This window comes from Telopea speciosissima, chromosome 8 (genome assembly GCF_018873765.1).
Source record: "Telopea speciosissima isolate NSW1024214 ecotype Mountain lineage chromosome 8, Tspe_v1, whole genome shotgun sequence".
In the NCBI taxonomy this organism is placed as follows: Eukaryota; Viridiplantae; Streptophyta; class Magnoliopsida; order Proteales; family Proteaceae; genus Telopea; species Telopea speciosissima.
In genome coordinates this window covers 40,093,650-40,118,794 of record NC_057923.1, presented here as the reverse complement: position 1 = coordinate 40,118,794, position 25,145 = coordinate 40,093,650, and the positions used below count along the sequence as shown (strand labels likewise).

General features: G+C 41.3%; 1 protein-coding gene across 2 annotated transcripts in view; it reads right to left on the bottom strand.

Moving 5' to 3' along the window:
• The window catches only part of LOC122670506 (UDP-N-acetylglucosamine transferase subunit ALG13 homolog), a 53,855-nt gene that overhangs the window by 8,102 nt on the left and 20,608 nt on the right, over positions 1-25,145 (bottom strand). The window lies entirely within an intron of this gene.

Genomic DNA, 25,145 nt, shown 5'->3' with positions numbered 1-25,145 from the left:
CCTTTTCTGGAATTCAAGTAAGAGGGGGAATGAAATAAATGGAATTTGCAAATACAGAGGCTTTGATGTAAATGACAATAAATAGGTCTTGAAGGGTAATAAGAAGAAGATTTCTTCTTCCTCCCAAAGCTAAACAACCAGCAGTAAGGCAGGTCAGTAAATTGGAGAGATCTCTCATTTTCTCTCATAAGAGGTCCAAATGAATTGGGAACCGCAGCTAGCATTCCTCTTAAAATCAAGCATTAACAGATCTAAGAAACCAATAAAAAAAACAAATAAATTTCCTGAAATTTAATCTGGCGGAAGGAGAGAGAACAGGTTGAGTTTCAGTTTGAAACTCCTATTTCCAGCAGGGTGTTGAGCTGAGAACGTGCTGATAGGGTAGTTCAGATGTGGGGATTGATTTCCCAAAGTGGTAGAGGGAGAGGAAAAGGGGTGAGCAAGATCGATGCTCAGTCGTAAGTGACTGGTATCGCTGGAACAAGGTACTGAACACAGATTAAGCAACTCAAAAGGGAAAGAAGAAATAAGAAGGAAGGAAGATGGGAGAAACAGAAAGGACTAAAGCAAGGAAAATAGCAGATTCAATGATGGGGAAGGCCAACAGTAACTCATTCAATATTCTATTCAATCCAATATTCCATCATTGGATTACATAGCATAAACAAGAGAAATCCATCTCAAGATATAAACCTACTCAATTACGAAACAACTAACTTAAGCAAATCTCCTATGTAGCTATCTCAAAAAAAATAAAATAAATTGCAGTAAAAAAATATCCCCAAATAACTAAATAAATCCTTACCAACCTTTGTTGAACCAAAACCCAGTCTTGGGACCAGTTCGTCACGGTCTAGGTTTCTAGATTGGGTCTTGCCTATCCAGCCATGATAATGCAGCTGCATCAATTTGCCCCCTCTGGAAACAACTCGACCCTGTCTAGTTCGTGTGAGGTCCAAGAATGCCATCTGACTCAACTCGCTGGAGGAGAAATGAACCCGCTACCTTCTTAAGCTTAATCTCGGGGAGGTTCATGCTAAAAGAAGCTTCATTTCTTTGCCACCATGCTTGAAAGAGTAGGTATTGCATACCCACATCATTGTGTTTTCTTATTGAAAAGAGGTCGTTGCCCAAAAATATGTGACACCTTCAGAAGTAGGACATCATATTGCACCATATCCATGAACCCACCAATAGAATATGTGAGCAAACATCTATCAGTAATTTTGAGATTGGAGCTGTTCATCCATGCAACCTTGTAGGGATTGAGATCTGACTCTGTCTCAACCCAAGCATACGAACAGCATCTTTAGAGACAACATTAGTACAACTGCCTCCATCAATCACCATTCTACACAGTTGATTGTTGGTGTTACACCCGAGCCCAAAATCCAGGTCTAATTTGAACTGTTATATCTGGGTGTTGCTTCGATGACTGTTGACACCAGTGATATGTGGGTTGTAACAGTTAAGAGGTCAATTGGAAGTACTGACTACTCTCCATGTACATGCCATGGTGTGCAGAAAGCCGTAGGAAATACCCGAAACCCCCTTTCAGATGAATGTGTTAGAGTTTATGTTGTAAAGGGTACTTTTGTCAATGTCTTGTTATTAGTTATGTTAAGTTGTAATTTTGTCTTTTGTCCTTTTTTTCCTTTTACCAACCTAGGGAGGCATGTGTAATTTCAAGAATGTGTTAATGAAGAAAATAGGTGAGTGGAGAAGCCTCTCCCTCACAATCGTTTCTCTCCCAACTTTTCCTCTCTTCTTCTCTTCTCTTTCTTCTCCTAGCTGTAAACCCTTGTTTCTTTGCTAGAATCAATCCATTCTCCATTTCTAACTTGCTATCAGAGCTGGTTTGAGAGTCAACCAAGCTCATTCGTTGTCCTCACCTCTCTTTGGAACCCTAGAAAAGTAGAGGGTTCCATTAGAGGCTATACTCTGTGAAATATTGCACATATTAGTCAAACCAACATACAATGGAGGGAGCTTAGAAGCTGCTGAAGTGGATTGAAGAAGTTTGAAGTTCAAAAAGGAACCAGTCAAGTTACCACCAGCCAGTCACTATTTTGTTCGATTCTCTCTCATCTCTCTACCATTTGAGATGAGACCAGGTGCACTTGGATCGCCCAAGGGTACCCTTTAAGACCCCCAAGCACTCGATTAGTGAAAGAAGCTGGTTGAGGAACACAGCTCCACACTTTGCTGCCCCATAGGTACCCACCAGGTTGTGTTTCTTTCTCGTTGTGTGAATGTTATTGGCTGTAATGAGTAGAATGGTTTATGTTAGTTGAAGGTTCCCATTATTTGAATGTCATTGGTTGTTGTGGACTGAAGTTATGGTGCATATTATGTTCTTCCATTGGTCATCATCAAAAACCTGCTCTCGGTTTGCTTCTTGTTGGATGTTTTAGTTGCTAGTTTGCCTTTTTTGGGTGGAGTGCATTTTTACAAGGTACTACTTTGATTTGTTGAGTACTTGCATACCATGGCTACCATGTCTGGATCTGAACCTGTCGTCAGTGGACCTTTGGAAGCTTCAGCGCCCTCCACAGCCCCCTTTTGGGTCATTGACTCTGGTGCCACCGATCACATGACTGGTATGTCTCAGTGTTATGATTACTACTCTATTTGCTCTGGTAGGGATAAGGTTAGGGTTGTTGATGGTTCCCTCTCTTCTAATTCTGGTAAGGGTAATATTAGAGTTACTTCCTCTATTTCTCTTGATTCTGTCCTTCATGTCCCTGATTTTGCCACTAACCTATTATTTGTTAGTCATCTGACCAAATCCTTAAATTGTTGTGTCACATTCTTTCCTTCCTATTGTCTTTTTTAGGATTTAGTTACGAAGAGGGTTATTAGCAGTGGACATGAGGAGAAAGGGCTCTACCTACCTGAGCCTCGAATACCTACTGCTTAGTCTTATGCTTGTGGTCGGAGTGAAAGTAGTACTATGGATTTTGTGATGCTTTGGCATCAATGTTTGGGTCATCCATCTTTTGTTGTTATAAGGAAACAATTACCACATTTGTTTACTTCTTTTTCTTCTTCTCATGTTTTTCAGTGTGAACCATGTATTTTTGCAAAACATTGTAAATCATCTTATCCTTATCATGGTAATAGATCTCTTGTTCCTTTCAATATTGTTCATTCTGATGTTTGGGGACCTGCTCCCACCACTTCTTTGTCTGGATATCGCTACTTTGTTTCCTTTGTTGATGACTATTCTTGGTCCACTTGGACTTTTTTTATGAAACAGAAGAGTGATGTGTATGATGCTTTCAAAAATTTTTATCAGTTGATCTGTACTCAATTTAGTACTCGCATTCAAATAGTTCGTTTTGATAAGGGGGGGTGAGTACATGTACGGAGGGCTCCAACAGTTTTTTACTGCAATGGAATCATTCATCAAGTTGCTTGTGTTGATACCCCTCAACAAAATGGGGTAGCTAAGAGAAAAAATCAACACTATTTGGAGGTTACTAAGAGTCTCCTCTTTGGTATGCATGTTCCTAAGACCTTTTGGTCTGATGCTCTTCTTGTTGCTGCCTCCCTAATCAATCGGATGCCAACTCAACTCCTTGGCTCCAAATCTCCTCTGGAAACCCTTTCACCTCAAGCTTCTGCTTTTTCCCTTCCTCCTAAAGTGTTTGGGTGTGTATGCTATGTTCATGTCAATAAATCAACTCGAACAAAGCTTGACCCAAAGCACTCAAATGTATTATCCTTGGCCATTCAGCTTCTACTAAAGGGTATTAATGCTACCACCCTTCCTCCCATAAGTGGCTTCTCACCAAAAATGTCACCTTCTTTGAGTCTATTCCCTTTTTTTTTTCTCATCAGCATCCTCTTCAGGGGAAGAACAATGGAAGTGAACAGGCTGCTGATGTTATTCTTTTTTTGCCTCCTTTACCTACCTCTGCCTCCCCATTTCTACTTGACATTGGAAAATACAAGGAAGTGGATGTTGTTGATGTTGATACTCATTCAAGTGTTGATGGTGTTAATGCTAGCAAAGAAAAAGAGTTGGTTGTGTACAAAAGAGGTCAATGCTTGAAGGGGAAGGGAAAGAAGACCTGCCAAGAGCCCTTTTTGGATCCACATCCTGAGCTCCACCCAAGGTTTGAAAAATCGGGTCTCGGGGCCATTTCGGACCCTTGAAAAACCGAGTCGAGTCGAGATCTCGCCGAGTTGGCACTTTTTTTTGCTCGACTCGAAGCCTCATCTTGGTGGGTTTTAGACCTAGTTTGGGTCTGAAACTTGGTATTCAACCTATTTTAGGCCATTTAAACACAATGACACTATCAGATTTTGCAAAAACAAAGTCTAAATAGGAGTTTCACTTAGTGGGAAAGCAGGACAGACATAGGACAAACACACTTATTTATGCCTAATATCATTTAAGTAAATGCTTTTGTATTTGTATTTGATTTACTTAAGATATTATTCATAAATAAGCAAATACCCCCCTAATTTGAATCCAATAAAAATAGTTAAAAAATCAAATTCCAAAAGGAAAAAAAGTCAACCCCCCAGTTCAAGAACAAAAACTGGATTTTCGGTGGTAGGTACAATTTTCAACTTTCTAATGCTGGGGTTTTTCTCAAATTTAAAAATTCCATAAATCTTAATATGGTAAAACATTGTTAAAAACCAAAAGTTCGGTAAAATATTCATTTGTTTTGATGTCCAAAAGTATATTTTCATTCAGAGGAATTTTGACAGCATTCGCGTACACCGATTTAAGTTTGACCAGTGTATAACTCCTTCAATATAAATCAGATTTAAGCAATCTTGGACTTGTTTAAGATTGTTCTACTGGTATCAAAGCCATTGCCTGAAAGAATAGGCTCGTGATATTGTGCCTTGACTTCCTTTACACCTGCAAGTTGCCCTTCTTGCGTGGGTTAAGTCTGATAGTACCTAGCACTGAACCGTCTAAACGGCAGAAGAAGTGTAAGTCCGAGAGACGACGGTATAACACTAGGTAGTGCCTTATCGCATTTAAGAAAGGCAAAATGCACTTTTAAAGGGGGGATAGTACCCGTATCATGGACCGTTTAGACAGAACAATGTCTTCGAGAACAATGGAAGACTGGAGTTCAAACTGTAGTATAATAAGCAACAATGAACAAAAGAGAGACGGAAGTCTCAAACAATGGACCATCACCAAAGTTCCGACCAAAGATGTTTACAAACAAGACCTTATCAACTTCACTGAAGCCATCAACACAGTTGAACAAACCATAGACTACAGCCCAAATATGCAGAAAATCTGCCTGCTTAACCCCAAAAGTCTCGAAGAACTTAAACAAAAATATAATTACATCCATATAGGATTAATCCAAGTAGCAATCAAACCCCTTCACAGAGAAGGACTCAACACATCAATCCTCTTAGCCTTAAGAGACACAAGATTCCTCAAGTTTGATGACTCCCTCATCGGAGCCATAGAGACCAGTATGTGTTATAGACCAGTACACTTCAACTGCTACCCAAATATAAGTTTGGGTTTAAAAGATGAGAACATCTTAGATACTCTCAAGATCAACCCCAAAACCCATGGCTACAACATGAAGCCTGGATCTATACCAATTGCAGTAGTCCATAGGATTCAATACAAAGCCATGAAAAAGATTTCTTGCCCTAGAGCCTTAAGGAAATCTGAGAAAGGCCAAACAAGATACATAGAAATGGACTTTGCTCATGCAAGGACCATTCTCCCAAGAATTTCAAAATGGGACGAGATCTCGTTCCCTGAAGAATGGAAATTGCAGTGCTAGATTCCGATCCCCCAAATAGACAACAGAGAGGTCGAGTACATCACTCAGACCATCGACGGAGAAGTATCAATCAAGTTCATTAGGACCCAAGGTACCCAAAAGGGGAAAGAACCTGTAGGACCCTCAAAACCCAAAGAACAGCCTGCTAGAGCCTTATACTCCGGCACACCCTCAAACTTCAGCTATCAAACAGCAAGTAGTCGCCTAACTGGCCTAAGGCAATAAGGAAACATTCTACAAGGAATGTATCAAGAATACAAAACTGAGACACAAGACTCAGACTCAACTCCAACACCTCCCAAATCACCAACATATTCCCAAATGGAAGCCCCAATACCAGATGCAAGAGTAGGAGTCATCTTCGCGGAGGAAGACTTCTAAATTAACAAACCCATGTTAAGAGAAGACTTTGAGTCTTCAAAAACAAAGAAAAGAAAGACTAGTTCTTTAGAACTATTTCTGAGGACCCACGAACAAAGATTAGAACACAGTGGTATGATTTCATGACCAGTCAAAAAATTAACATAAAATTCTTTACATACTTAGAAATTCATGCCAAATATCACAAAATAGACTACCCATTCGTTAGTCTGAACACAAACCAGAAAATAACAAAGTCTTGGAAAACAGATACAAATGAAACAATAGAATCTGTTCATCCTCCTCTAGCAAACCTCAAGCTAACAATAAATGAAGCAGAAATTTCTGCTACACCTTTTAGGTCAACACACGGAGCCTCTGAGGGAGAAAAGAAACTCATCGGCTTATCAAACTATACAAACCAACACCTTCTAACATTAGGGAAACAACTATCTAGGGTTGAGAACTTAGTACAACAAAGGCCAGATCCTCCAGACCCAGATCCGGGGATCAGACCAAGTTCTTCAAAACAAAACCTCCCAAGTTTTTCAACAAGACCCTTATTCACACCCCACAATATGAATCAAAGAAGCATAAAAGCCCTAAGCAAAAGTGATGCCCTAAAAGAAATTGAACAAAGACTAAGCTCCCTAGTCATCCCTGAAACTCCTCAAAAGGAAGTTCAAAATCAATCCCAAGTCTCAGACAATACAAGAACTGTTGGAGTCATTAATCGCCAGGACTCTGACGCAGAACCAAATACCATAAATGCAATAGAAGAAAACTTCCAAAGGTCTTACCCAAAACCAACATTCCCAGACCTACAAGTGGAGAAACGGGAAATTTATTCCCAGGCCTCTTACCAAAGCGGTGTTATCTATGAATGGAACATAGATGGCATGTCTGAGTATAACATCATTAACAAACTCCAAGAAATGACCATGGTAGCAAATGCCTACCGAATCAAAGAAACTTCAGACCATGCTGTGGCCGACCTTCTGGTTTCAGGATTCACAGGCCAACTCAAAGGATGGTGGGATTATGTCCTAACCATTAACCAAAAAACTGAAATCTTGACAGCAGTCCAAACTACTAAAGAAGGAGTAATAATCTTAGAAAATGGTAGAGTTGTAGAAGATGCTGTAAGCACTTTGATTTATAGCATAACCAAATATTTCTTAGGAGACCCTTCAAGATTAAAAGACAGATCCTCTGAACAACTAACAAATCTTAGGTGCAGAAAACTGCACGATTTCAAATGGTACAAAGACATCTTTATGACCAAAGTCTTAACTAGGGAAGATGCAAACTTTCCCTTTTGGAAAGAAAAATTCATAACTGGACTACCAACAATTTTCTCTGAAAAAATTAAACAAAGACTTAGAAAGGAAAACAACGGTGAGATTCCATATAATAACCTCACCTATGGTGATTTAATCAACACTATTCATGAAGAAGGCATTGCCCTTTGCACAGATTTAAAATTAGCAAAACAAGTAAAGAAGGAAACCAGATCCTATAAAGAATTAGGAGGGTTTTGTGAGCAATATGGATTCCTAGTCCCAAAACCTCCGTCAGACAAGAAACATAAGAAACATTTCAAAGATAAGAACAAAAAACGTTCTAAGGAACGATATAAAGATAACCCAGAAAGATTCTATACAAAACCTAGGTTCCAAAAGAAGAAAAGGTTTCAATCCAAGAAACCCCAAGAAGGAACAAAACAAGATAAACCTTCAACAAGCTCAGATAAAAGAAAATGTTTCAACTATGGCAAGCTAGGCCACATTGCCAAATACTGCAAGGTTGCAAAGAAGGTGAGCCTTCTAAACCTAGACAGTGAAACCCAACAGAAAATATTCAAAATCTTCGCTGAGTCTGACTCAGACATTGAAGACTCAGATGATGAGATCTTCTATGAAGTTAACCAAGTAAACCAAGAAACTGAGTCTAGGAGTGACTTTGACCTGATGCAGTTGCATGCAACTGTATCACCAATGCCATAAAGACTTATTCCTCCTCAGAGGAATATTCCGAAACCAAAAGCATCGGAATGATACGCCAATCGTTCTTTGATGCAATTGAACAAATTGCTGACGTACAAGTCAGAAAACAATGTTTAGAAGAGGCTAGACAAGCCTTCGAAGAAAACAAAGAAAGGCAAAAGCCCTATGACATAAACCAAGTCTTTAAAAGATTTGACAAACAAAAGCCTACAGAAAAATCAGATAAAACTAGAATAACCAATCTAGAGATAACAACACAAGAACTAAAAAGAGAAATTAAAGAAGTCAAAGAAGAACTAGTTAGACTCAAAGGGAAATCCCAACAAAACCCAGAAACAGAAACTAGCCAAAGTTATGTTGAGAGTATTTCCCCTCAAAAATGGTTTGTCAAAGTCAACTTAACTATAGACTCATCCTACAAGTTCACCTCTGTGGCCCTGATTGATTCAGAAGCACAGTTAAACTGTATCCAAGAGGGACTTGTCCCTACCCAATATTTCCAAAAGACTAAACAAAGGCTAACCACAGCCAGTGGGGCCTACCTAGACGTCCAATACAAATTACCAGAAGTCCACATATGTAACCAAGGGGTATGTTTCAAACAACCCTTCATCCTCGTCAAAGACTTGGATAGCCAAGTAATTTTAGGACAGCCCTTCATAGAGCTGATAAAACCCTTCAAAGTAACAAATTTAGGGTTAACCACAAAAATAGGAGGACAGAAGATAAGCTTTGAATTCTTAGAACCCTCCGATATAGAACAAATAAAAAATTCAAAAGCCTTAGCAATAACCAAAGATCTTTCTATAAATAGAATTAAATCCAAGGAGAAACATTTGAAACTCTTGAAACAAGAAATTATGCACATAAAAACTGCAGAAGTCCTACAGAACAAAGAAACTCAAAACCAAATAAGCAAATTAAAAACCCAGTTCGAAACCAACCTGTGTTCTGAATTCCTTGATGCTTTTTGGCACAGGAATAGACACATTGTCAAACTCCCCTATGAAAAGGAATTCTCAGAAAAGAATATTCCAACCAAAGCCAGATCCATTCAAATGAGTCAAGAACTCCAAGAAACCTGTAAAAAGGAGATCCAAGACATCCTAGACAAAAAACTAATTAGGAAGAGCCGATCACCTTGGAGTTGTGCGGCCTTCTATGTAAACAAAAGTTCAGAAATAGAAAGAGGAACTCCTCGCCTCGTTATCAACTGCAAACCCCTCAATGAAGTCCTTCAATGGATTAGGTATCCTATCCCAAACAAAAAGGATTTACTTCAAAAAATACATCAAGCCAAGATATTTTCTAAATTCGACATGAAATCTGGATTTTGGCAAGTCCAAGTCCATGAAAAAGATCGATACAAGACTGCTTTCACAACCCCATTTGGACATTATGAGTGGAACGTAATGCCCTTTGGATTAAAAAATGCACCAAGTGAATTTCAAAACATAATGAATGACATCTTCAATCCCTATGGCCATTATGCCATAGTCTACATAGATGATGTATTGATTTTCTCATAATCAATAGACCAACACTTCAAACACCTGAGAAGTTTCTACCAAGTTGTCAAAACAAATGGACTCGTCCTTTCAAAAAAGAAAATGGACTTGTTCCAGACCAAGATCAGATTTCTAGGACACTATATTCACAAAGGGACTATTATTCCTATTGAAAGAACAATAGTTTTTGCAGAAAAGTTCCCTGATCAAATTTTAGAGAAAAAACAACTCCAAAGATTTTTAGGAAGTCTAAATTATGTTAGAAACTTCCTCCCATCCATAAGCAAGATCTGTGAACCCCTATACCAAAGGCTCAATAAGAAGGCCCCTGCTTGGGCAGAACCACAAACAAAAGCAGTCCAAGAAATCAAAAGGTTAGTCAAGGAAATTCCTTGCTTAACCCTTGCAAATCCAGAACTCCCCAAGATCGTTGAAACTAATGCCTCAGATCTAGGTTATGGAGGTATCCTCAAACAAGTAGACCAAGGAAAAGAAAACCTAGTCCAATATACCTCTGGGCTACGGAACAACGCCCAAAAGAATTACAGTACTATCAAAAAAGAAATTTTATCTGTTGTTCTATGCATTCAAAAGTTTCAAGGTGATTTGTTAAATAAAAAGTTTTTTGTTAGAGTAGACTGTAGTGCAGCAAAACAAGTTTTGAAAAATGATGTTCAAATATTGCATCAAAACAAATTTTTGCAAGATGGCAAGCTTTGTTATCAAGTTTTGATTTTGAAATAGAATATATAAAAGGAGAGTTAAATTCTATCCCTGACTTTCTCACCCCGGAATTCCTACAGGGCCCAAAAGTCATAAACTGCACCTACGCCATGCCTCCCAAAGAAGACAACCCTCTTTCAAGAGTTAAATCAAAAGCTACCTATGCAAAAACCCCACCAAAACAAATGGCAAGCTCTGCCCAAGACACTTCTATCATCCCTTTCTCCCATGTGGTTGCAAGGACATCCCAAACAGTAACAAAACCAAGTTCCTCCAAGTCAGTGGCCAATCTCCCCATTCAACGGCTGACCCAACAGGCACCAAAGCCTATCCAAAAGAGCCAATACATAAACAAAGGCATCTTCCAAGACCTTACTATCTTAGAAGACTACTACACCCAAAAATGCACCTCTGCGGCAGATATTGCCAAAAGGATTTTTTACCAAGACTGGCACTTTTACTCCCCAAATCCTTTGAAAACCCAAGAATTCTATGAGTTCATCCTCGTAGATACAGACTATCAGAATCAAACAGAATTTTGACAAAAAAGACAAATCCCTGGTGACCCACTCTTCAGTCACCATTCTCAAGATCCTTAATGCTGAAGATTGGGGCACGTCTCCCCTATCCCACAAAGAGTTCTCCCAAAATTACAATCCCAAAGGATACCACTATTTCGACTACGTGGATGCATGGCATCATGCATTCCTTTGGCAAAATCAGAAGGGAAGACACTCATGGTTTTTCTGCTTCGACTACAAATTCAAAAGTAACATCCCAAACTGATTTTCAAGGTAGTGGCACACCTATGGGCCAATAGAAGAGGTACTTCCTGCATCTCTTGTGGAGGTATTTTCAAAGTTCTGTGAGATCACCCAAAAGGTCCCAAGACAATCGGGCCTATTTAGATTCTTTCTGCAGTGCCACCTAGCGTGGATTATGTACTGGGAGTACCAAGTCCAAGAAATGGAAACCCAAGAAGTAACCTTGCCAACCTTGGCTCGGATCTTCTATGTAAAATGGTGGGATGGGTGCAATATCACCCACTGCACCACAGACAAGATCATCAAGGCTATCACTGGGCTGAAGCCTATCCCAAAAGTTACTCAATCCTAAGGCTCCAACGAAGAAATCCGTCTCAGGCGGAAACAGTTAGAACAAGAACTGGCCCAGCTTGGCCCTGCCAGCAAAGAAGAAGACGATGAAGAGGAGAGATTCAGCATGGACTCCCTGTCCCATCATCTTCATGAAGGACAGTTCGCCCAAGACCCCGATGATCAAGAAGACTTGCTCACCCAGTAAGCAGAATCAATCTCCTCAACACACTCCACGACCAGAGGTCGAGGAAGAGGACGTGGCAGCACTATTAGCCACTTACCCCGCAGATCAAACAGGACCCGCTAAGGGCCCCTTAAAAAAAAAAGAGAGAGAAACTATTTACAAAACCCATGGACCCGGGTCATGGATCCTAGCCAAAGGTCAATCCGGGCAACCCGAAAGGGAAAAGGATGACTACGCCACTGTGACGTAAGGATGACTCCTATCACACTATTGCCACAACTCGGCAATTAAAATCATTGAGTTCAAATAGTGCAGACACGATGTGGAAATCAGTTTGTCCCCCAGACATGGAATGCCACATGTCCCCACTATCCACCAAGATCACTCCGAGACAAATCAACTTTCGGTGGCTTTGCCCCTTAAGTCAAAAGATTCTTTCCGCTTTCGGTGGGTAGGCTCCACTTGCCTCCGAAGTCCAAAAGCAACCGACAAGTCCAGCCGACAGGCCCTCGTGCCCTCGAATATTCCATTCGGATAGGGCTGAAGACAAAGCATCAAGCCTTCTTTAAGAAGACCCTTCGTCTCAGTTGGAGGAGGAAGTTTTCGAAGAAGAGAAGCAACGTCTGCAACTCATCTTCAAGCTTCGAACAAAATCAAAAGATCTAAGTAGATCTTCCGAATTTTTATTTTATTTTCCAAATTGTAACTCAAAGTCCAAGTTCGCGTCTGTAATCAAAGTTCGTCAAAGCCAAGTCCTGTAACTGAAGGTTTGCAACTAAGATCTTCACCAAGTCCTGTATCAAGTTCAAAGCCTTTATCTCAGGCTTACAAGGTTGTTCTTCCAACGTACCTGTAAGTTACCTATTCCGGCAACCTTACTTGTACCCAAGTCCTATCTCCAAGCTTACCTCTGTAATCAAGATCTCTCCATAAATATAAAATCAAGTTTTATTTTTCAAATACATATTATCTTCCTACTTGGCCGGCTCAGCCGCCTTCAAAGCACAGCAAAAGACTGCCTGCAAATCGACAGATCGATCAGGGTTACCCCCTCTGAGTGCAGCGACCGGTCCAAATTAAGGATCGCAGCACCTGCTAAGCACACACCCAAGTTTATCTTCAAGTTATTTATTTTATTTTCCACTGTTTTCTCTGTATGTTCATCACACACTTAGGTCACAATAGTTAAGATCCTTCGTTTTCTACTGGTCTTTCCAACAAGACCAAGATTGCTTAAATCTGATTTATATTGAAGGAGTTATGTACCGGTCAAACTTAATTCGGTGTGCGCGAATGCTGCCAAAATTGCTCTGAATGAAAATATATTTTTGGACATCAAAACAAATGAATATTTTACCGAACTTTCGATTTTTAGCAATGTTCTACCATAATAAGATTTATGGAATTTTTAGATTTGAGAAAAACCCCAGCATTAGAAAGCTGAAAATTGAACCTACCACCGAAAATCCGATTTTTGTTCTTGAACTAGGGGGGTGACTTTTTTTCCTTTTGGAATTTTATTTTTTAACTATTTTTATTTGATTCAAATAAGGGGGTATTTGTTTATTTATGAATAATATCTTAAGTAAATGAAATACAAATACAAAATATCATTTACTTAAATGATATTAGGCATAGATAGGTGTTTGTATACTAAGATTTTCTAGCAAGATCTCAAGATTTGGCACTCATATAAAGGACCTAGATGGGCATTTTCCTATGTCAAACCGAGATCTCTCCGAGATCTCGCCGAGATATTGACATTTTGACACTCGTAGGCAGTCTCGTCTCGGCATTTCGAAAAATCGAGAAACTCGGCTAGATCTTGCGAGTTCTCGAACTATGGCTCCACCTTCCTCCGTCAGGTAACACTTTTTCTCCTTCCTCTAAGTTGGATCTTCCCATTGCTATCCGAAAGGGGAAGAAAACCTATACTAATCCCATAGCCAAGTTTGTTTCCTATGATGTTATTTCTCCTACAGGTATTGCCTTTTCTATTGCACTTACTTCTTCTTCCATTCCCAAAAGTGTCACAGAGGTTAAGCCTGACCCAAAGTGGACGGAGGCAATGTCTGAGGAAATGATGGCCCTTGAAAAGAGTGGTACTTGGACTCTTATAGATCTTCCCAGGGGGAGAGTTCCAATTGGATGCAGGTGAGTCCATACCATTAAGTACCGATCAGATGGTATAGTTGAAAGATATAAGGCTTGGTTGGTGGCCAAAGGGTATAGTCCGATGTACGACATTGACTAGCAAGAGACATTTGCTCCTGTGGTCAAGCATAACTCAATTAGGGTTCTTAATGGGGGACCGGAAAGGAGAAAGGAAAAGATAGGGGGGAAGAGAAGAAACCGTCGAAGAAGAAGCAGAAGGGGGGGGGGGGGGTGCACACGTACAAACTCACTTTTCAACAAGGTTTAATATTTCGCGATATCTCGGTATCTCGGGCCTACCGAGATATCGCGAAATATTGCATTTTTTCTACAATATTTCGAGGGTCCATCTCGGGGGGTATTTGGCCATATCTAGGCCTGAAACTTCATGGACAGCCTTATTTAAGCTTAATAAACACATTTAAACCATAAAATTGTAAAAATGTGAATTCAAATTGGTGTTTTGGGCTTGCACCCTTGATTGACATACGGTCGCCGACCCTAATGTATAAATAGTTAAATACACATAGATTAGGCAGTTAATATTTAATAATAGTATTTAACTTCATCACATATCAAGTTAAAGCCAATACACATTGATGAGTACCATGATTCTCATAAACTCCATAATATTCAATAACTCGCTTAAAGCCTTAAAGGCGATACACTAAGTGTCAAAGTTAGTAAGTCACAAGTCTTATGACTCATGATCACAACTCACAAGTTCATAGATCAATGAAATCACAACTTAAGTTACAAATTACAAGTGCTAAACTGCTAATAGTAGTTGCTTGTGCCTCCCGGATCAATCCCACTCATGCCTCTTGAGTCGACGTCCATTGCTCTGTTTGAAGGACATATGTGGACCACGGTATAGAATCGGAGAAGAAACGAGTGTAGTCATCCACAAGTGTCACGTAAATGGAATCATCAACATATCGTAGGTAACCTATCCTAGGATATAAACTAGGGTTACCAATCGATCCATCGTGAAGAAGATGATCCACTGTGATATAATGTTGGCGCCGGCGCAAGAGGCGATGGCATTAGCTGCATGTATGGCTGGTGAGGTTGGTAGCTAGGTCCGCTAGGGTATGCAAAGATGTTATCTACAAAAGATGATCCAAGATGTCCCTGGGACTGGGACGTAGTCATAGTCCCTACCCCACTAAAGCGCCCATATGATGATGATCCATATACATATCCACTGTAAGGTTGTGATGCACCATAATCCGATGCCAATGGAGTGGTATGTGCATCAAAAGATGGGGCACGCCAATGTCCAATCGGTCCTCCCTCCCTATCACCCATACTCAAACCACCAACAGAGCTAGATAGGTTATCAATGTCCATGTGATCAAGTTGCAACTGTGTTTATCGACCCCTATGCTTCCTGTTGTATGTATGTAGGGGGCCTCTCGAGGGTGGGGGTACGGGGGCACGTGCTCCGTGGTTCGTATCTTGTGTGGCATGATCAAACTGTGTCTCTCCAGTGAATCGGAGTGGCTCTACAGGTGCCGTATCCTGGGCCTCCTGGCCTACCACATAACGCTCTCGCATGCCGTCAAATTCTTCACCAGCATCACCACCACCAACATCACCACCACCACCAGCATTACCACCACCAGCATCACCATCACCACCACCAGCATCACCATCATCACCATCATCATCATTTGAGGACTTAGACTAGTCTTCATCATCGAACATTACCACCAGTGGCTGGAATGGTATGGGTGAGGCTTCCTCGCATGTATCCGACCCTCGTCGACCATATACTCGTCCACATCGACACCATTCTCGGAAGCTATCATGGGGTCGGGCCTACCTCCCTCCTCATCCAACACTGGCTCACCTCTATCCCTCACCCAATCCACAATAGGGTCCTCATCGTCTGAGTCAACTTGAAAGATGTCGGCTAGATCAATGGTGCCCCTCTCGTCCCTCATGTCCCATGCGTATGTGTTGCGAGTTTCAGCCTCAAGTTGTAGTGCGCAATACACCATGTCGGATAAACGTTGAGACCCCGATTGCGCCTCTTGGAGTGGATGAGTGCAAAGGTACTCCAGTTCCTCTCACAACCGGATGCAGAACATGTTTAGGCAAGGACTTTAATTGCTATTCTTCTTAAGTTTTCAGCCGATTCCCCATACAACACCCACCATTCAGCTGCATTACAAGTTTAGAACAAAAAAGACATGTGTCAAATGTTGTTTCAACCTTGAACTTTCAAATTTCAATACATATGTAATTTAAAACTTAAAAGAATTACCAGCATCACCACGTACTCTGCCTTGTATCGCAGCCTCAGTTCCAAAACTTCCCAATGCATCCCTAAATACCTTGATCTACACCCATGTGGAAAATTAGTAAGTACTTCTTCACTACTTATTTGAAAGCATCAATAAGTTGAGTTTCCAAATGAACTCACCTCATTGTTGCAAATTGCTTGTAGTGCACCATCTGGCTCCAACTTCTTCACTACTTGTTTCACAGCATCAATAAGTTGAGTTTCCAACCCAAACATATTGTTATATTGATACTTAGGGTTCAAGTAGTATGCTGAAATATGACATATAGAATAGAGGTATTGTCAAATGCATAGGTAATTAGTAAATAATAATACTATGAATTAGTAAACATAAAACAAATTTACTCACCAGCCTTATGCAGTGGATGCATAAGTTGATTCTCCCAAGAGCATTTATGATATCTAAGAAGTGTTTGCTCTCACGAGGAGCCACACTATAGACACTATCTTTCATCAAGTCTATTGCGGCATATAGGACTGGCATGGTTGGGCCCTTCAGAGCGGAGTCGAACATGTAGAACTTTAACTACCGGCTCTAAAACTTTCACCACTTTGCTTAGTTTGGTCCGAAGTCCTCGGATGACATCGTTGCTTATGCTTCCCTCCCATTTGCGATCTTGGAACCCTTCCATTCAAATCACTCCTCGAAAGCAAACATGCTTCTCGGCTAGCCTTCTTTGTCTCAATGCTTTTGAGGGCAATGTAGTTGGTGGCAAATCTTGTGATGCCAGGCCTAACCAAGTCACCCCCCACATTTTTCCCTCAATAGATTGAGTGCATAGGAGTGATTGTATACAAAGTTGGTGACTTGTCTTGCACTTTCAACCACAGTCTTCACCAACTTTAACTTTCCCATATCTTTTAGCATTAAGTCAATGAATGGGCTGCACAAGGAGTCCGAGAAGAGCCGGTACTTACTATTGTTCATCATCTTCTCACCGCCACTGAAGTTACTTCCATTGTCGTTACAATCTGACAACATTCTCAATACCCACATCTTTTCCACTACTTCCTTTAACAATCAGAAATATATTTTACATCCTTTATCTCTTTGGATGCATCCACGATTTGAGGAACACTGTCCTCCCATCACAATAAACCGTAAATTGATGATGGACTTTCTTGTAGGCCCAGTCCATCCATCTGCCATTATAGTCACCCCATATGTCTCCCACATATTCCTCATCTCACTAATGTACTCATCAATCTCACTCTTTTGTTGAGGTAGATAAACATTCATTACCTCATATGGGGTGGGGCCCTTGAATCCTGGGCCAGCCTCTGCAATGGTATCTATCATGGTATCATAATGGGGCCTTGTGCGATGTTCTTGGATGGTATGGTATAGCATCCACTTAGCTATTGATTCTTTAACCAATCCCTTCATCCCCTTCCATGCTCCTTTGATTACTGGTTGATCGCTTCCTTTCTTCTTATGCAATTTAGGATCGAGATGTTGATGGTGGTACTGCATCGGTAGTAGGCGTTGGGGCTGTCCTCACACTTTGTGATCTTTTAAAAGGATTCAAAGTTCTAGGACCTCCAAAACTGTCAGCTCCTCCACTACCCCCTACTCTTTGTCTTTGCTGATCATCTTGAAAACTTACTCTACTCCTTGAAACAGTCCGCCTAAAATCCCTAGCCTCCTCTGCTATTTGTATGTCATCAGGTACTGCAATGTCATCATCATCAGAGGAGGAGGAGGAGTCATCATCATCATTGTATCGTCTTCCTCCTCCCATCGAACTCCTCACTGTATCCTCAAGTTGTTCTCTTATCCTTTGCTTGTCAGCCTTCCTCTTCTTTCTTCCCCTCAAACTATCACCAATCTCCCTGGCTACTTCAATAGGGACCATATGACAACCTACAACATCTTTAGATCCTCCAGTCAGATGTTGTTTAAGTCTACTGGACCCACCTCCCATAAATTGCATGTGATAATAGTTACATATAGATTTTCTCTTATCCCCATCAATGGGAGTGCCGTATAACCATGCAATGTCACCCCTATCTTTGGTGGCGGGTCTCTCTTGTTCCCTCTGTTCTCTTTGTTCCCTCCGCCCCCTTTATTGACTACTTTCCCCCACCTTTTGCTTGCCCTTCGCACGTTGTCTATCACGATCCGCCATAATGATACTTGTTTACTGCAATGTAAGTAACATAAATAATTAAAATACTTAATGTAGATGCACTTCAATTGACACTTTTAGATTCCTAATACACTTGTATAGTCTTTTAATAGTTTTCCCCTAACCCTTATATTTTTCACATAATTAAAACCAATTTTTTATATATAATGTTAATATAAGTATTGACCTAACACAACAAAACCAAAAATTAGTAAACATAATATACATGTAATGCATTTCAAAATATATAGAAATAACTTTCATATTTTTTCATTATTTTTTAAACTTAAAACTCATATTTTTCCTTATTTATTTCTGTTTTTTTTTTTCTTTTTTATATATTTTTCTTAATTTCCAAAAAAAAAAATTATTTAAGAGCAGAAAAATAAATCCGACACCGTGAAGCCGTAGATCGGCCATTGGTGTCTAACATATATTTAATTCATTACCATCTAAGTCATATTACCCCTAATTATTTCCTATTTTAATTGTAGGAAAATGAATTTTTAAAACCAGAAAATTAAAAAAAAAAATACATATGGAAAAAATATTTCGACACCGTGAGACTATAGATCGGCCTTCGGTATCTAACATATATTAATATCATCACCATCCAACAAAATTTGTATATAGTCTTTTCAAAAAAATAGTTTTAGAGGAATAGAATTTACCTTAAATAGTGGAAAAAGGCTTGGATGATGAGCTTAGATGACCCTCCGATGAGTTTACCGGCGAAAATCTGACAACAATGTGCTTGAACAATGGCTAGAGTGTTGGATGAGAGCTTGGAAGAGTGGAAGAATAGGCAAAAGACTGAAATTCCTTAGCAAATGCAGCTCTCGGTCGAAATATGGACCGAAATCTGCGAAATATTGTATTAAAGCCCCCCTTCACGTGACACTTCAAGCCAAAATACCATATTTCGTCGATATCTCGTGAGATATCGAGATATCCTCGACGAAATATGGTATTTTTTCATTTCGACCTGATTTCGCATCTCGGTAAGCTCAGATATACGAAATTAAGCGATATTTCAGCGAAATATCGCGAGATTTTGAACCATGCTTTTCAATTGATTCTTCCATAATCTTAATGATGGGGAATTACATCATATTTTAAGAAAAAATAAGACTCCTAAAAAATTAAAACTCACCCTCCAAACTAAAACTTATGCAAAGAGGGAAACTAAAACAATTGGAAACCAAATATCCTACGTGACTAACTTCTAAAATAAAGAGAGAATAAAATAAACTTAAACATACTATTTTCCCAAATAAGATAAATTCCTAAAAGCCTACTTCTCGCTTCCGCGTGATGTTCTAGCATCTCCCATTGTTTTTATGCGGATAACACCATTATTTTTACCAGGGGTTTAAAAGCCTCTCTTAAGCAGATCATTGGGTTTATCAGCAGATATGAGGGTTTTTCTGGGCAACTGGTCAAGAAGCAGAAAAGCTGTTTTGTGGTGGGGGACACGGTATCGAGGGCTAGAGCCCGAATGGTTGGTGCTGTAACTGGTTTTTCAAGGCGGTGTCTTCCTCTAGCCTACCTTGGGGCTCCACTTCATTCGGGCCGGCTGAAGATTAGTTTCTTTGATGATTTGATTGGCAAATTGAGAAGCAGGATGGCTGGGTGGAAGGGCAAACTATTATCTTCAGGTGGACAGGTTACTCAGTTGCGACATGTGTTGTCATCCATTCCCCTACATGTGCTTGCTACTTTGGAGCCCCCAAAGGCAGTATTTCGACGGATCTATAGTATTCTGGCTGATTTCCTCTGGGGCAACTCAGAATGGGGAAAACGCAGGCACTGGGTGGGTTGGTATAAGGTGTGCAGGCCGCTGGAGGAAGGAGGGCTGGGGATCAGACTGCTAGAGGAGGTTGGCCTCTCACTTAGGCTGAAGGGCCTCTGGAGGGTCATGTTGGAGCGCTCGCTTTGGAGGGACTTTTTCATGGCAAAGCTGCTGAAAAATTGCCATTTCGCTTTGGTTTTCTCCCATGGAGTGGGCTCCAAATCATGGAGAAATACCTTGGCTTGCAAGGATACCCTGCTGTCCAGGTCTAGGTGGCTCCTTGGCACAGGTGACATTCTCCTCTGGTTGGACGATTGGACTGGAAAGGAGCCTTTGATGGATCATGTAGATAATGCTCTTCAGATTGACACCTCCCTTCGGGTTAATGATGTGCTGGGGGTGGATGGCTGCTGAGTTCAGACCTATTATTGGATAAATTGACGCTGATGAGGTACGACAAGGTATACTCCAGGGTGGCTATGCGCTTTCAGGGAAGGAGGACAGGCTCGTTTGGACTCCCTCTAGCGATGGTTGTTTCTCAATGAGGTCTGTTTGGAACGAGATGAGAGGTCGCTCGCCTGAGGTTCACTATTCAAGATGGATTTGGAACCAGACACTGCCAACAAAAATTGCTTTTTTTACTTGGCAGCTTTTTAATGGTTCAATACCAACGGACGAATCTGTGATGAAGGTTGGTATTCCCCTGGCTTCAAAGTGCAATTGTTGCAGGAGCCCTAAAAGAGAGTCGACAGATCATTGTCTCGTGTCTGGTGGGACTACTATTAGGGTTTGGAGATTTTTCTCAGGGGTTACACCCACGCCCGAAATATATCCTAATACCCCGGGTCAAATTAGACTTTTACCAAAGGGTAATGCCACGGTGGCAATGGTCAACACCTGTGACCTTGAACTTTAAACTACTATTATAAGTGTCCCCTCGAAGTCCTAAAAGTACGGGTCAAAGCCCCGCAATTTTCCTTGAGGTTTGGGCCCTGACAGCAGCAACGAAGTCACGAACGGACTCACTAGACTAGTTCCGTTCGTGGATCCGTCCATACTGTTTCTTACTCTTTTGAAGTGTTTTCGTGTGGGACCCACGTCCCCGTCTCCCGAACACCATAACTAGATCTTCGGACAAGATGGACCCCCACCCTTACCTTCAATTGGCTAGTTGGGCAGCCATAAAAGTGGGCCCACAAGACTTAATTTAAATAAATAATATATTCTTCTACTTAGCTAGAACCAAACACACCCTAGAATTAATGTGTCCTCTGTGAGACTTAGGGCAGACCCAAACATGTCCTAACTAAATAGACTGATTAGGTGGTGACCTTGGCCAAACAGGCCCTAAGGTTCATTAAACCCAAAAGACTATCTTATGTCTTAGAGACACTTAGGCAAACAGGCCCTAAGGCCTCTTTTGGCCCTTGAAAGATAGGCTTAGCCTCATATTCTCCTATCTCTTCCCCTCCAAGCCAAACCGTGGAGGAGAAGAGACAAGGAAGAAGAAGAAAGAAGTAGGAAGAGAAATTGGAGGGGAAGGGAAGAAGATGGAAGGCATACCAAAGAGGTTTGACTGCCCTACTTTCCATCCCCCTGTTGATCGATCAAGGCTTGAAGAAAAGAAGAAAAAGGGGAGAAGGAGAAAGCAGGAGGTGGGTCTTCAAGGCTGGCTAGGGCTGGGATTAGAGCTCCACTCACCAAGGTATGTCCTAACTCTTGGTACATCCCTCTTTTCCATTCTCATTCTTGATTTGAAGTAGATTCCTTGAGCTTGAGCTAACCTAGGGTTCCATTTGGGACTCAAGGTGAGGCTTAGCCCTTCAATGGGGCTCTAATGGTGAAGACCACCCCTAATGGAGACTCCTATCAACCATTTTGCAGCCATTGTTGCTGATTCCTAGGTTGTAAACCACCAAACCCTGCCCTTGGACCAAATGGAGCCAAACCCTTATGTGATCATGGATCCATGAGGTAAGCCTAGGTTCTAGTGACCCTAGGGAGACCTAAGACACCCCTCTATGACCCTGAGTGCCATGTGCACTCCAGGTTCCAAGCTGGAGGGAAAACCATAAGAGATCTCGGAAAAGAATTCTGACGGACGCACGAACGGAGTCACCGTCGTGGTTCCGTCCGTCAGTCCATCTAGTGTATCCCAGTGACTGGATTCGAACGGATGCAGGAACGGATTTACTATGTTGCCTCCGTCTGCGGATCCGTTCCCTCTTGGGAATGTCTCAGGGATTGAACGGATCCAGGGACGGATTCATAAGGCGCTTCCGTCCGCAGTTCCGTTCGCTCTCGGGTAGGTCTCAGGATTAGAACAGATGCAGGAACGGATCCAGGTGAAAGTTCTGTTCGTGGATCCGTCCCTCGTGTTTTGACCTTTTGGCCTGAACGGAGTCAGGGATGGACTCACCCTGTTGCTTCTGTCCATGAGTCCGTCCGTGCTGTCATGGTTGAAACTTAATTTTAACTGTGGGGGCATAACATAGGACCCCTCTATGCATCTTTTGACGTTTGCTCTTACATTCTTAGACTACCCAACTCGATGGATAGCTGGTGCACCGGTGAGATTCATGTCAACCACGCCGGGTGACACCCGAGTTTGGTGAGTGGGTTTTGGGTGACTTGTTTGGGCGTGGATATATTTATTAAGCAATCATTATCATGCTACTATATGAATTATAAGCATCTTGTGCATTGTATTATTTATCTCGAATGTGAACTGCTATGAATTTGATGTGATAATGTTCTCACTATTGTATCGGGCTACGGTGCAGGGTGTACCGGTACCGGAACCCCAGAATTAATTATGGAACTTGTTATCTGTCATCTTGATCTGTATGCGCCGTGCCGTGCTAGTACCCGGGTACTAGATGGAATGGGACGTTGATGCATCCGGAATACCTCTTAGGATGATAGAACTTGCATGTAGTATATCTGTGGCTAGGATTCTTACTCCCTTATGCTACGACCCTTACCAACAGGGGTTTATGTATTGGATAGTGTGAACACCTGTTGCCTATGGGGGAGAGAAGCCAGGTCAGGGGTAGTGATGGCTATCGGGGTCTGCCACTGGGTGGTCTGATGGCTTCTACCGACGTAGGCTCCCTCATGATAACTGAGGTTTCATTGTGGCGATAAGTTAAGTGACCCACAGTGTCTCCCGAGTTATCACAGTAGCATACACTTGACTTAGAATTTATATGCTAGGTGGAAAATGAATCTAACGTTTACATGCATCATGAATTGTTTGAAATTGCGTGTTTGTGTGTATGTGCATTCCCCTTTGCTCTCTCACTAGCTGTCTAGCTTGTGGAGCTAACCCCGTTGCGCAACCCCTTTTTTAGTTGATATGCAAGTAATCTCTTGATGCGCACTTACAGATGCAAATCAAGTGGAGCCGGTGGCTGGGACTTGGATGTCGATGTACACCCAAGGATGGTGCCCTAGTGGCATGATTTAATTGTTTATTTCTGTATTCATCTTCATTCATGTATAAACTTTATTTATAAATGTATAGAGGTAAATGGATGGTTACGAGTTATTGCAACTATATTATGTGTTATCATTAGAGAACCGATGCTCTATATTTATATGATTTAAATGAATTTCGCTTCCGCTAACTCTGTAATTAGAACGATTTATTCCATTGGATACGTTCTCCGCTGTTATCATGACTTGATAACAGGGTGGACTGTGGCTCGGGACACTGTATCTGTAATCAAGGTTGTAAGACTCGGGTCTCGGTGGCATCTTGGCCAAGCCAGAAACCGAGTCGAGCCAAGGGCGAGTTGGTGCAATTTTATTTTTTTTGACTCGGACCCCCAACTTGGTGGGTTTTACACATATTTTGGGTCTGAAACTTGGTATCCAGCCTATTTCAGGCCATTTAAACACAATGGCATGCCCAGATTTGCCAAAAAACAAATCCAAATATGAGTTTTACTTTGGACCATAGGTTGGTAGGCGGCGAGTCGTACTAAAGTCTAAAACAACCTACTCTACATATAATTTAGTAAAACCTAGCAAATTAGCAATCAAAACATTCTAATTAGCACATAATAATATCAATCAAAACATTCAAATAAAAATTACATTACATCAATGTTCACTGAATTTGTTACATAAATATGATTGAGTAATAAATTCATCCCCACATTGATCCACAAAGAATTCCCATGTCATGGAATTGCTGTAGTGTTGCACATAGTGTGACACAGCTGCCATATAAGTCTTCTGATCAACATATACCAATCTCCCTATCTTAGGGTACATGGGAGGCTGTTGATATGAGGTGTAAGATCCACTGCTACTGTCATATTGAGTTTGAGGCATGTATGGCTGGTTTGGGACTGGGAATATGTACCCAAAACCTGACCCAGAGCTTTGACTGTCATACTCAGCTGCTGACTGCCCATACTGACCATAGGTACTATAATCAGAACCGGTGCTCTCCTGGCCATAGTCATAGCCATGATGATGCTGAGATGATTGCCATGACTGATGCTCACTAGTAGTATCTATACTCATGCTTCCGAAACTTACAAGCATGGTGTTCATACTGCTGTCATCATCCTGAGCATCTGACTGATGTGAGTGTTGGCGACCCTTCTTTCTTTTGTATGTTTTAGGGTGGCCACCATGGTCTTGATCTTGAGTAGCATAAGTAAACTGAGACTCACCGGTGAAACGCACAGGGTCCCCTTGCGTTCCCACCTCATACTAGTACTGCTCACGCATCCCTTCATGACGATCATCATAATAACCGCCACTCGGCATGCCACGACCACGACCACGACCACCACCACCACCACCATCATCACCATCACCACTGTCATCACCACCATCATCAGCAGGACTTCCTACAGCAGGCTCAAAAGGTTTCGGTGACTCTGCATGTGCACGCCCCTCTTGCGACGACATATAATCCTCAACATCAGTGCAGCGTTACAGACGCAATGATGGGGTCGGGCCTACCCCCAGGCTGATCCATATCAGCTGTACCACGATCCCTCACCCACTGGAATAAGGGATCCTCATCGTCATCAGAGTCCTCTTGGAAAATGTTGGACAGTTCAATGGGTTCTTTATC